The sequence below is a fragment of the Engystomops pustulosus genome, chromosome 1 (genome assembly GCF_040894005.1).
Source record: "Engystomops pustulosus chromosome 1, aEngPut4.maternal, whole genome shotgun sequence".
NCBI classification, from domain to species: domain Eukaryota; kingdom Metazoa; phylum Chordata; class Amphibia; order Anura; family Leptodactylidae; genus Engystomops; species Engystomops pustulosus.
The window spans coordinates 25,030,461-25,045,402 of NC_092411.1; the positions used below are offsets into that span (position 1 = coordinate 25,030,461).

The 14,942-nt window shown below is 41.1% G+C and overlaps 1 protein-coding gene across 2 annotated transcripts in view; it reads left to right on the top strand.

Annotated features, from left to right (window-relative positions):
- The window catches only part of ARL15 (ARF like GTPase 15), a 149,409-nt gene that overhangs the window by 47,165 nt on the left and 87,302 nt on the right, over window positions 1–14,942 (top strand). The gene's annotated exons all lie outside the window — the stretch shown is intronic.

The following is a 14,942-nucleotide window of genomic DNA, read 5'->3' on the forward strand; positions in this document are numbered from 1 at the left end:
TGTTTCGTGGGAAAACCCCTTCAGGATTGAACATAGGTGCCCTCTTTGTGCCTCCTTAGTTCTCCGCATATTTAGGGAACCGACCCTCCGGGTGGTCGGAAGGACTGCTCGCCACATGGTCACCTCTCTCTATTTCTCAATTATTGCTGCCTCCAATATTGCCCCGAGCCCCCTTACCATTCATGTCGGGGCACATGATTGCAAGGGGACGAGTCATTGATAGTACATGATTGCACCGGACTTGACCATAGCTCTTTGTCCCAAGTGAAGCCCCTCCCTCATGTAATTTCTCTCCTTTAATCTGGGTTGGACATCACAGGTCACATGACTGCAAGAGGCTGCCAATTACAATGTAACCAGCTCCCTCCCTGTCCTGTGATCACATGATGTGGAGATATGATATCATAGCCGGAGACCCAATGATGCTACTCTGCATCACATCACCAAAGACTATAGATCATATAGGGAAACTGAACCTATATAAGGAAGTTTCTATGGATAAGAACTTAGAGTACCAAACAATTAGATATACAATTCCAGATCTATATTCTTTATTTTTTATTATTTTTGTTCTGCCCAGCCCATTGTAGGAAACCTTAAAATGAATGTCTCATGGACAACCCCTGTGCCTATGCTGATTTTAGAACATGTGGTGTCATTAAAATAGTCCAGCTGCTGGAGAGCCATAATCCATGTTTGGAGGACCCTAATGAAGAACTTGACTGAAGAAACTTCCCAAAGCAACCTGTCATGGGACATCAGTTATTTTACATTCTGATCTTTAAAAATAAGAGCTGTTCTGTGATTGGGTGCAGTGGGTACCAAATCTTGGTTTGCTTTTACAGTGTCACAAACCTGCCCTATAGTTTCCTGCTCTTGCTTTAGCTACTTTGGTTAGTTTAAAATTCCAATATTCCTACGTTTGTCAACTCTCCCGATACCTGTGTCAGACTCCGGAAGAAGGGGTAGACATCCTATAAGAGTCCTACAAGAGTTGGAAAATCTGCAACACCCTCCAAGCTCCAAGTGTTTATGTGCTGATCACATCCTTGGAAATGGGCAGGACCCTCGTCTTTAGACACCCACATCAGAATAAGTAGGTGTGTCACACATTATATTGGCCTGGTTAATTAGAAGGGGGTGCGATCTCCACCCAAAATTTCACACTGTGTACCAAACTCACTGAGGCAAGTGTATAACCGAAGGCCAGGATCAGCTGGGTGTGTGAAAGAATGGACACGGTTTCCAACTAAAGAGGGATGATCTTTGTATGAAAACTATTTTAGGAAGGTCTTTTTTGAATCTGACTGAAGTCCACAGATCACATGAAGTATAATTGTTCAGTGGGGCTCGTTTACTAAGGGTCCAAATCGCGCAGGTGTCCTGATGACTTCCTAATTTCCCCGGGATTTTGGCGCACGCGATCGGATTTTGGCGCAATGGCGGGGACGTGGGTGTCGGACAACCTGATGGATTCGGAAAAACTGCGAATTTAAAAAAATTTGTGTCGCAAGATCAGCACTTACATGCACCAGTAAGAAGAAGGTGAACTCCGGCGGACATTGGCGTAGCAGTGACACCTGCTGGATATCGGGCACACGGACCTTAGTGAATCCCTGCAGACCCGAATCCGCGTCAGACAACGCACTGCGGGACGACTGGACCGAGTAAGTAAATGTGCCCCAGTATGTTTGAATGAGGCTCTATTTATGTATCTGTACTATTCCCTCCCTCAATGTGATAGAATGAAACCTGATAGACCCAATACAGGTCATAGAAGAACATCATAAGACTGATCCAACATTTTTCTTTGCCCTTCGACCAGATGTAACATGACAAAACCAAGATCAGTTTTATCCATTAAACACCCTCAAGTCTAATGTCCCATCATGTAATCTGTATGTACATGCAAGGAAACTTCACCACAAGACCAACTCTTTGACCAGACCATGAGAAGACAAGTTCCTGTGACATGTTTTCATTTCCACCTTCTTCTATGCATGTTGACCTTTTTATTTGAGAAGACCACCCCCTGACATTTTGGGTGGTCATCCCATAGTCAATGGTGACATAGCTAAAGGAAAAAACTAGAATGTTCTGGATCTTAATAAGCTGCAGTAAAAAAAACAAAAAGGTTGTTAAAACAGTATTTCCTGCTGTTATATACAGGCGGTCCCCTACTTAAGAACACTCGACTTATATACGACCCCTAGTTACAAACGGACCTCTGGATATTGGTAATTTATTGTACTTTAGCCCTAGGCTACAATGATCAGCTGTAACAGTTATCACAGGTGTCAGTAATGAAGCTTTAGTGTTATTCCTGATTCTTATGACAACCCAATATTTCTAAAAATCCAATTGTCACAGAGCCCAAAAAAAGTTCTGTCTGGGATTACAATGATAAAATATACAGTTCCGACTTACATACAAATTCAACTTAAGAACAAACCTACAGACCCTATCTTGTATGTAACCCAGGGACTGCCTGTATAGTTACATTCTCGTCTTAGTTTGTGCACTTTTCTCATATCAGAAGTTTACTCGGCAGTCCGGACATGTGTCTTGACACATGGTGACTTGGGTTAATGCTGTTAAGCCCATCACACTGGAATGGTTGAAATATTTGCGAGGAGAACCATCCCACCCTGCGTGTAATGAAGGATGACATGCTGGAGTATTCAGAAATAATTTGTAACCGTCTGGAAATGCGCCACCAATGGCTCTGCTGAGCCCTACAGATTGGGTTACTCTTTGATCTTAGATCGGCATGGAGGCCTGTATTTTGACTAAATATTTGTCTCTCGAGCCACTTTCTGAAAGAAAATGTGGACTTACTTTTTATAAGTTCCATGATAAGCCTTTACAGCTCTGCTAAACACTGCCAAAAGCTTTATACGCTGATGTGGAGAAGACCATGTGCAGCGTTTGCCTCCTCTTCTGAGGTGATCACAGGAGTCTATCGCTGCCGCTCACCCACCAAACATAAAGCACGAAGACATCCCATGCAGAAATGTTAAAATAATATAATTCTGTTATAATTTGTCTACAGTACAATTGTTAAAGGACAAATTCTATAGCCTCCAGCCATGTTCTGTGTAGGCCTCAAGTACTAGGACACAATAGTGCTAAAGTAGATGTCTCCTCAAATATGATGGAGGCTTTCTATCGGAGTCTAGAAGGAGAACTCCTCAAGTCCTATAAGACTGGAAGAGCTGATGATGGACAATCTCTTGTTCCTGTTTGTTGCTTTATGAAACCAACAGGTAACTCCTCTTGTGGCACAAGAAGAACAAATTGTTGGTTTTTGATTGAACCACTGTAAGTAGAAGAATGTGCATAGCTATAATTTGGCATTTTATTGAAGGAACATGCAAATATACAGAGCAGCACCTCGTGTCCATACAGTTCAGTGGTCAGACGGAAACCATATATCTCCCCCAAGAAGAAAAATCTCTATCCCGAGAGACTATTATAACCTAAAGGAGATGAATTCAAAAATATGGGATGAAACGTAGACCACAGGTGGCTCCAGCGATGTAACTGTCCATACATGGACTTTTATGTCACCAGAACCTTTTCTCTAATGATGGACGTGAGCTGTGCCTGTGTCCTACAGAGGGTAGACTCAGCCGGGCCATGTGAGTGGTGACTAATGAAGAGGAAGGACCATACCTGAGAAGTCCAGTGAAGGTTATGGGTTGAACACCATGTTACAGGAACTTGGCCAGGGTCAGTCAGAAGTTTTGGGTGCTTTTGTTGCTTCATTAGGTTATCGACCTGGAGGAGATGTTAGAAAACAAAAGTATCCCCCGCTATTCCTATAAAATGTGATGCTTTTCAGCCTAGTGTTAGAGATCCACAGTACACCGGTAGACCTCCTGTACGTTGGGAATCCTCCTGAGAGATATGTGAACAGAATCTTATGATTGGGTGGACATTCACTTCCTGGCATTGTACTTATGGGCCTTCTCTTAATACAACATCGAAATTGAGAAACCAAGATTTGTCCTGTTTTTAAAATTTTTATCCTTTTAAGCCTTGGATTTGGGTTTTATTTGCTAGCATCAGTCCACCCATCTGTAAAATAAATTGTTGCCTCTTGCCCCATTTCCTCTGGAGCCTTCACAAGATGAAGAGGACCTTCACATACCTTTAGGCAATTTGTCACTAGATCAGTGGTGGTTTAATGAGCATGAAGTGTCCCGACCGAGCATCCCCCGTGTCAGCGGGGTTATCCTGAAATTGGCTTTGTTGATGGAAGATAATTGGAGTCTTTAACTATTTCACCGAACCCTTTTTGGCTTTTGTTTCTCTTTGAACTGTCATAGTTCACTAGAGACAATACAATTGTGACGGTGTCCTACCCCTGTGTGATGTACAATATTTAAGATTGGTTAAATTGTGAGAGGACATCCTTAAATGAGCACTATCATGGCACGAACATATACCACCATGTTACGTATATCTAGTGCTTTTTTCTTTTTTTTTTTTTTTTTTTTATAACCATGTTGTTTTGCATCACATAGAATCCCATTCTGCTAGTCTTGAATTGCTTTCTAGTGTAGAGTACGAATCAACTATAAAATATTGGCTGAACCTTAAAGGGGTTGTTCAGAGGATGAAAAACATGTCAAACTGCTTCCAAAAACAGCGGCTCACCTGACCCTGATTTGGGTGGGTATTGGAGCTGAGCTGTATGGAAAAAAAAAAAAAAAACACCACAAACTACCCATGGTCAAGTGTGGTTGCTGTTTTTTCGAAGAAAGTGGCCATTATTTTTCATCCCCTGGACAACCCCTTTAAGCACGGTTTCCTCATGTGTTACTGATTCTTCCTAAAAGACTGTAAGCTCATGCGAGCAGAGACCACATTCATTGATCTGTGAAGCGGTGTAGAATATTATGCCGCTAAATAGTAGTTATATAATAAAATAATCTTATATAGCGCCATCATATTCCGTGGCGTTTTACAAATCATAGGGGAGATATACAAATATAATATTACATTTACAGAGTCATATGGAACAATAGGAGTCAGTAATTGTGTTTTTGGATTAACATTTGCTTTTTGGCACAAAGGATTTTGGTCTAGTTTTAATATGTTTAGACTGCAACAAGAAATGCGTAAGCAAACTTTTTTCTTTTACTTTACAAAAATTTGACTGTAAGGATATTAGACCCGGCAAGCGGAATAATAAGATGTTTTTATGAGGTGTTAGAACCTTGCAATGTGGCATAATATTGCAAAGTCCCTGCAAACAGTACAGCTTCCAAAAATCCATTAAAATAGAGCTACGCTAGAGCTGAGATCCAAAGCAGGTTGTACGTTATCCGCTATCCACAGTATTGGGAATAATAATCCGATTAGAAAGGATCCAACTATTGGGAACTCCACAATCATGAGAATGGAATCTAAATATACCGTATATATACTCGAGTATAAGCCGACCCAAGTATAAGCCGAGACCCCCAATTTTACCACCAAAAACTGGGAAAACCTATTGACTCGAGTATAAGCCGAGGGTGGTAAATGCATTGGTCACAGCCCCCCCCAGTATATAGCCAGCAAGCCCCCGGTAATATACAGCCGGCCCAGCCTGCCCCCTTAAGTATACAGCCAGCCCGCACTTAAAAAACAAAAAAAGCTTACATACTCACTCTCTGGTGGCCCCGATGTCATCGCGGCTCCTCTTCTGGCTTTCCGGCTCCTCTTCTGTCTTCTGTAACAGGCGTCAGGACGCGGCCATGTTATCTCACAGCCGGCAGGCGTATAGTATGAGGGCGGCAGCGGCCGCTTCATACTATGCGCCTGCCGGCAGATAACATGGCCGCCTATTACAGAAGAGGACCTGGGAAGCCAGAAGAGGAGCAGCGATGACATCGGGGGAGCAGCGCTGCGCATCGGGGCCACCGGAGGGTGAGTATGTAAGCTTTTTTTTTTTACTTTAACTATTGACTCGTGTATAAGCCGAGTTGAGGATTTTCAGCACATTTTTTGCGCTGAAAAACTCTGCTTATATACGAGTATATACGGTACTTTCATATTGAATGAAGTGGCAGGTTGAGTTGCATCCTGTTTCTCCATTGAATAGAATGGGGGTTATGAAAGTTGCTGAGCACAGCAGCCACGTCCGCCAATCTTTTTCACTGTCTGTGAGTGCTGAATGTAGCTGTGCATTCTATTGAATGGAGCCGCAGGTAGCATGCTCGACCTGCGGCTTTACTCGTTATTGAGCTGTGTGGACGGCTACTAACTGCGTATACTCTTCCTGATACCTCTGTGCTATGAGATGCTGTGTGCTGACAATTATTATGGGTTTAGCTACACTTTCATTTAGCTTCCGAACATTCTGCTAGTATCTGACACTTAGAAAAAGAGAGATGAGACCGATCAGAGATGAGATGGATATAACACACAATGATACACTCAGCTTTGCTATCTCACCTAATCAATAAAACACAAAGTCAGCTCTGATATGCTCCCCCTCTACTGCCTGTGTCTGTATTGCTCTCCGCCTCCTACCCCTCCCCCTGCAGTACAAGAGATGCTATTCATGCCAGAGGAATCTGCCAACTATAGTCAGAAGTTTATGGTCTTATCCAGGGACAACCAAAATGTAAACACCAGGACTGATAGACTACCCCTTAAAGGGGAATACCCCTTAAATTTCTTGTAATAGATTAAAAAAAAAGGTTAAAATAACTAGTTTAAGTAGTTATTCTAACTTTTTTACAAACTAAATTCTTTTTCAAACTTTTATTTTAACCAGTTTATTATGCAAAATACTATAATCTATAAACTATAATCTATATATTATACTATTATCATTTTAGTGGCCCGAAAAATTTTTCTTTAGCTTAGAACTTTTTTTTATACTTGCATTACTAGCAAGCAGTTTCAAACAAACTTTAGGTATACAGGCGGTCCCCTACTTAAGAACACCCGACTTACAGACAACCCCTAGTTACATTGGCTACAATAAACAGCGATAACAGTTATCAGAGGTGTCTGTAATGAAGCTTTATTGTTAATCCTGGTTTTTATGAAAATCCAACATTTTAAAAATCCATTTGTCACAGATCAAAAAAAAATTGTCTGGAGTTACAATTCTACAATATACAGTTCCGACTTGCATACAAAGTCAACTTAAGAACAAACCTACAGACCCTATCTTGTACGTAACCCGGGGACCGCCTGTATATAACAAATACACACAAGAAATACACAGCTTTCTCCATTCCCATATTCATCACTATTTATTTCACTATTGGGATAAAATTTTATTTTTTTTGAATTTAAGAGTAGACCTCGCACCCACTCGCTCTCCGCCAGGCGTTCACTCCACCCCAGCACTCACATACACAAGCTTTTACAGCCTCTCGAATACACAAAGAATTAAAAATCACAATATAACCATGTCATGCAGATGGTCCATGTTACAGCACAGTTACACAAAAGGTCAAATAAAAACAACATAAATACTCAAAGTCAAAAAAGGAAGCCATTAATCAAAGAAAATATTCCACTCCGGCTGCCTGTATTGTTATATACTGTTACCAATGATAAATACAGCTGTCAACGTGTACTCGTAATAATATTAAGCTTTGGCAAGACTGCAAAAGATTTGTAAAATTATAGTTAGATTTATATTAAATCCCTATCAAAGGGGATAGACCATAGAAACCAGGTTTCTTTATACAAAACGGGTAGATGTTGGTTCAGGGCTTTTTGATCCCACAGCTCATCCTTAGTCTAAGGAATTAAAGGTTTCCGACTCCACTTAAATGTTGAATTGTGGATGAAAGTTGTATAAATTAAAAAAAACATAACTCCCCTTCTACTTTTTTCCCATCTCACTTACTGGTGGGTTATAAATAACCACCTGGTGTTCTGAGCACCAGTGATGCCTCACTGCCGTGGCCAGTCAACAATGTACAATTTGTGTACATCAAGAAATTCTGGAATGTCCTATGTCGTATGTTCTATTCCTGATCAAAAGATGTAGGCTTTTAGTTGAGATCAATGTAGGAGCACTTCTTGCTTCTGCTCAGTAGTGAAGCTCCTCCTTTACAGATCAGAGGGGAAGGAATTTCTACATTTACCTGCTAGAGTGATCAGGAAAACTGGATTAAGACAAGTTTGCCCAGTGTATGTTTCAGTTTTGTTTTTCCTCTTCATGTTTGTAGAAGCTACCATATGGTACTTGAGTATAAGCCAACGAGAACACAAGCCGAGGTAACTAATTTTACCACAAAAAAACTGGAAATACCTAAACTAGAGTATAAGCCTTGGGTAGGAAATGCATTGGTGCCAACCCGTGCCCCTCAATATATAGCTAGCCAGCCCCCTGCCCCCAGTATATAGCCAACCCATGCCTCCCAGTGTATAACCAGGCAGCCCTCATAGATATCCAGCCAGCCCTCAGTATATAGCTAGCCCCCCAGTTTTCCCAGCAAATAAAAAAATAAAGTCAATACTGACCTTTCTGACACCTGTGCAGGTCCTCTTATTACTACCTACATCATAGTGTGTGCACGGCCAGCGCCCACTGACCTGACGGAAGTAAGAAGGGGACCAGTGGGGGGGGGGGGGGGAGTGTCGGAAAGGTGAGTATTGACTTTATTTTTTACTCTAATATAATGATGGATTCTATAAATTATACATAGAATGAGGAGAAAACTTTTTTTAACACTCAAAAATACAGAAACGCACACATGAGAAAGTTGTGCAGGTATAGGAGACAAGTCTCCATGTTATCACTGCTAGACTGCAGCATTATGATGTGAAACACTAAGTATGAGACGCTAGAGAGATGGCCATGAATCCCAATTTTCCAGCTATTTTTTTTTTTTCCTTTAAAGAGATTTTCCCACAAAGACAAGTTAGGCCCCATTCCTTGGATAGAGCCTAACTTGCTGATCAGTGGGGGTCTCAGTGCTGAAAACGAGGGGTCCGACCAACCTCTCGTCGCTCCATGAGAGTAAAGGAGCAGACGGCCGCACATAACTGTTCTGCTCCATTAATCTCTATAGAGGTGACGGAAATCGGTGAGCGCGGCACTCGGCGATCTCTGTCAACTCCATAGAGATTAATGGAGCAGAACGGTCATGTGCGGTTGCCTGTTCCATTAGTCTGAGGAACTGTGTTTTCGCTACCTGTGGGGGTCTCAGCACTGATCAGCAAGTTAGGCCTTATCCCATGGATAAAGACTAACTGGTCTTTGTGGGAAAACCCCTTTAAAAATACTTTCAGACCTCAACATGTTACTGCTCATTGTATAAAAGGAATAATTGGATAATATAATAAAATGATGTCATATTTACACCATATTACCACTTTTTGTTTGCAGTGGACAATTTTTGAGTCGTGTGAGGTTTAAAAATTTTTTATTTTGGTAGATTTTCTTTCCTACTTGTTCTATAAATAGTGACCTTTCTGTCCAAACATCCCATATCTTCCTTACCTGGAATATAATAATTTTTTTGCACCCATTCCCATGTTTTTATTTATTTATATTTTTATTGTTCTAAATAGGGTTGTCTATGGTCGAACATTTATTTATGTATTTTTTACTAGAGAACTAATGCTAACACCTAGGTCCTTGCCTCCAGTGCGGCGCCTTTCCAGCTCTTGTTTATATGTAGAGGCTTGGCTTGATAACGCACTACATACAGCTTTTGTCTGCGGCATGTATTACACTATAGTAGGTGCAGCGGCGTGCCCTAGTGCCTGAGCAAAGGTCCCTAATATGTGTTTTTTGCCCTGTTTTACGATACAGTATCGTATCGTAAGTGTTTGACCCTTGGCTTGCACTGTGACTACTCTTCTGACCAGTAATTCTCTGTAAACAACCCTGACTTGGTTCTGGCTTCTGATCCCAAGTTGCCTGCCTCAACCTATTGCCTTTTTCCTGACATTGTTTGTATGTTGCTAACCCTGACTTCAGACGCACTCTGACCACTCTCTTAAAGGAAATCTATAATTAAGCACGATAGACCACGGACACTTACTCATAGATCCAGGCACCGCGACTGTGGGAATCTTATATTATTATATTTGTTATCCATGGCCTCCTTCCTTCTAAAAGCTACTTCTAAAATGTTGCTAATGAGCCAGGACGACTCTGGGAGGTGTTAGCTCCCTGCTACCCATAGTAAAAAAAAAATGTTTATCTTCCCATAGCCTCCTGCTACCTCAGCACTTCCCCCACTCCTTCTACCTGCTGTAATCACACATAGTGGGAGGCGGAAGTGCTCCTGCGCAGTGTAACAGCATGTGAAGCTGCAGGACTGAGGGTCTCTGGTAATGCTTTTCTGGCTCATTAGCATAATTGTAAAAGTTGATTTTAGAAGGAGGCCATAGGTGGCAAATATAAGAATATCACCACAGTCTGGTGCCTGGATCTATGAGTAATGTCCCTTTTAAATTATCCTTTAGTGTCATACATCAATATCTTTGTGCACACTCAGCCGGCTGCTATCCACACCAGGACCCCCACAGGTAAAGATTTTGTGATCTCTCTACAGCAGAGACCATGTCTCCTATACGCGGATCCAGATTCATTGTGATTGGATCGCACAGCGGGTCCACAACCCGCTATTTGTTACAATCTGCTAATTCCTATTATGTGTGATTATAATGTGTATACTCTTCACACTGGAATAAATGTAATGAAAACTTTTTTTGCCAAACTTCCTAATATCGACATAGGCCATAGTTCCTCTTATGACATATAGGGGTTAAAATAGGAGACCCCCAAGTCTTGGTGATGTCATTATTTTAGAGAAGTCTTCTATAAACAGCCATTAATAAATGTATACGCACGTGTAAATGGCCACCTTCAAGTTATATTATGAGACATAAACAGATTTGGTTACAAGCCGCTCCTCCGCGCACATATTAATCACGTTGACATATTCCGCTACGATATTTATTTTTATATTTGCGCATTAACAGGAAACCAGTGATTAATTTTAGCAAAGTGGTTCCCTATTTGGAAATCTCGAGTATTTATGGATACATATTCGTATGGGCCCACCAAAGTCATGTGCCGCATTCATGCAGCGTTATAGTTTGTAGAGGGCAAGACAAACATATAGAAGGCGTAAAAATAAATTATTACCAAAAATAAACCACACAGAATTTACAAATTTGTCATTTCATGTTTTTTGTTTTTTTTTTTTTTTGTTTTTTTTTTTAATATCAACATGGCTGTATGATGACTTGATTTTTGCAGGACAAGTTTTATTTTCGTAGGTCACAATTCAATTTATGCTATAGAATGTTCAACGAGAAAAATAAATACTTGTAGAGTAGAAGTTAAAAGTTTGGTAAACTCGATTCCATCATTGAAAGTGTCCTCTACATAGCTGTGTAAGGGCTCTTTTTGTGTTTTTGAGTAACTGTAGTTTTTATTGGTACATTCAGAGGTGGTCGACAAAGAGTGCCCTCCCCTCATTTGCAACATGAAAATATGTATCCCCATAGTGTCCCATCGGCTAGTTTCAGATATAAGGATACCAATGTATTTTGTTTTTTGGAGGTAAACATCTGGTTTGTTCATTTTTTTGTTCATCACAATTTGGCCCAATAGAGGCTCAGACACTTCCACTTTCCATTCTTCTTTTTCCAACTTCAAAAACGCCCCTTGTTGTTATGCTGTTCCATTTACCTGCCCATGCTGTTAGTGGGTTGACCACTTGCAGGAACATACACACTATAGTTGGGAAGTAAGAATTCTCCTTACGGAAACTTTGCCAATTATGGCTGCCTTGCAGGTGTGTGGAGACTTGCAGCTATTGATGCTCCAATGGGGGATTCTGGAAAATATGCAAATACATTTTCCCAGTTGGGATAAGGAAAACATTGCTTCTTAGCTACCTTGTAAGGCCTTAATATCAAGCATGACTTTCAAGAAGCCTAATGACATGATGTGGGATTAAATCCACATCAGTATATATATTCCAAAAGGAACAGATTCCCAACTGTAGAGAGCTCTTACTTCCAGACCCTAGTCAAAAGCCTCACTCACTAAACCAGGATCCTATACTGTTCTGAAAAGATGCAAAGACATCGAAACAATGCTGTCTAGGGTTGGGAATCTGTTCCTTTTGAAATGGATATACAGGTTGTCCCCGAGTTACATACAAGATAAGTACAAACCTAAAAAACCCAAGTTGAATTTGTATGTACTTTAGAAGGGGTATATTGGGGTACATTTACTTACGCGGCACTGGAGTTCATCAAAATTGCATTGTCCAATAATAATGCACTGTGCCGCGATTCACTAAGATCATGCGCCCGATATCCTACATGTGTCATTTCCCCGCTCAGGTCCGACCAAGTTCACCATCTTTTTAGTGGTGCTTGTAAGTGCTTGGGCGTGCGACACAATTTTTGAAAGTTAAATCCTGCGCTCAGTCGGATCGTCTGACGGCATGCCCCATAAATTGTGCTGCATGGAAGCCAGCGCTGCTGCGCCTAAAAAGTATTGCATGTGCCAAAATCCCGGCTCAGACACTTCTTAAATCTGTCTTCATAAATACCTGTCCAAGGTGTGTAATTCCCGAAAAAGGTGAACAGTCCCAAAAAAGTGAGTAGTGCGACCCTTAGTTAATGAGCCCCATTGTACCATTGTAGATCCAGACAGAATTTTTTTTGTCCCTGTGACAATTGGATTTTTTTTTTTGCTTTTATACATTTTTACTTACATAGTCCCTCATTTTACAGAGAAACAAAAGATGGACATTAAAGTAACAAAAACCTTTGGTGCTTTTTCAGCAAATTAGAGGAAGACCAGAGAATATCAGGAGCCAGAGGGTTTACATTTATCCATGTCACGGAATACGCAATTCCGATAATTGGATTTTTAAAATTTTGTGCTGACATGGGTGCAAGGATTATCAATAAAGCTTCATTACAGACTCCTTACAGCTGATCAAAGGGAAAAGAGGGAGCAAACAGGACCGTCTGTAACTAGGGGTTCTCTGCAAGTTGGGGACTGCCTGTGCTGGTTTAGTTATAATCCTTCATCTTGTCATTGGGCTCTTTTAAAATCATGCTTGATGTTAAGGGAGATGCCTTACAAGGTAGCAAAAAGGCAATGTTCTCCTTATCCCATCTTGGAAATACATGACCGATGGAGCCTCTCGCAGATAGCAGAAGCAGTCAGAAAGGACGCTGGAGGACTCGTTGGACTTGGACTCGGCCAATGCCCCTTTTCATATATATACTGTGGATCCTATTTAAAGGTTCCCATCGGGGGTAAACGATGTTCCTTAAATGTCTACCTTATTTGGATGCCAACTACTGGTAAAACAGAAGCACCATGTCCCTTGCCTTGCTGCTACTTAGATTTCACTCTGCACAAAGTTGTACCTTGCTGGGTAACAGCCCATGAATCAAAATCAAGCCTACATGAACCGAAATTCCCAATGTGAGAAGAGTTCCTGCAGTAATTATTTTCCAGCCCTCCATTTGGCTGAGCTCCAGGTACATAGTAATGTTAATTCTCAGTTTCAGTTATTCATCCCCCGATGTATCGTGAATCACCTGTTGGCTCCATTTTATTGTCTGGACATTGTCCAATTCCTTGCGTCACACCACACACTGAGGATATTGTTCTCCTTCGGCGATAGCGTTTGTAACGGGATGAGTAAGGTGTGTTAGTATTCATCAGCGGGACTTCAAGGGGTTCTAAAGTTTTTATAGAAATCTTCCAAGCCGTTTCATCATGAAATAGCGCGTCACTACGTAACATGGACTTCTTTTGTGCGTTGTTTTCCAGTCTTAGGAGTGTAGCAAAGCTTGGATGTTGTAATCCTGGTTGGTGCGATTACGTCCGTGGATAGACTGATGACATCTATACTCGTTGGGATTAAAAAAAATATAGTTCCAATAATTAGACGCCACTCGGGGAATTCTAAAATACCAGAAGAAGTTGCTCTTATTTGTAATTACTTGGGTACAGGACAACATGGGACTAAGTTATCTTCGAGAGACCCCACCAACTAAAGATCAGTTTACTCGGGTATTTAGTAGCCTTAGCTCCCAGTGCCCGACCAAGCTAGAACACGCTCTAGTAGCCTTAATTTACATATTGCATAAAGTTTTTAATAAGTTGGGGTAGGTTCCAGGATTATTAAATTACAGATTAGGACAGAGGGAAAGAGAGGCAGGGGGAATCTACCATCAGATCTACTTCTGGTACCACCTTGCTAGTAAGATGAAGCTCACTGAGATGTCAGATTACATAGATCTATGTGGAGGGAAGGGGGAGGAGTCAGAGCTGCTAGGTCTCCACCCACCTAAAAGGTGCACATACGGTAGTTACAGACGGTCCCCTACTTAAGAACACACGACTTACAGACGACCCCTAGTTACCGTATTTTTCGGACTATAAAACATTGATTTTCTCAGAAATCAAAGGTGCGCCTTAAAGTCCAGTACACCTTATATATGAACCATACTTACAGACAATAGCTGCCTTGAACTGTGCACAGGTCTGCCACCTGCTGGTCATTCATCCTTATAATCAGGTGCGCCTTATATTCCGGTGCGCCTTATATATGAACCTAGACGTTTTAGCAGGCATTTATTGATGGTGCGCCTTATAATCTGAAAAAAACTGTACTAACGGACCTCTGGATGTTGGTAATTTACTGTACTTTAGCCCTAGACTACAATAAACAACTATAACAATTTTCAATGGTGTTTGTAATGAAGTTTGTGGTTAATCCTAATTTTGATGACAATCCAACATTTTTAAAATCCAATTGTCACAGAAACCAAAAAACATTTGTCTAGAGTTACAATTATAAAGTATACAGTTCCAACTTGCACACAAATTCAACTTAAGAACAAACCTACAGAACCCTTCCTGTACGTAACCCGGGGATTGCCTGTATACTGATATACAAACTCCTGTCATGTATCAGTTT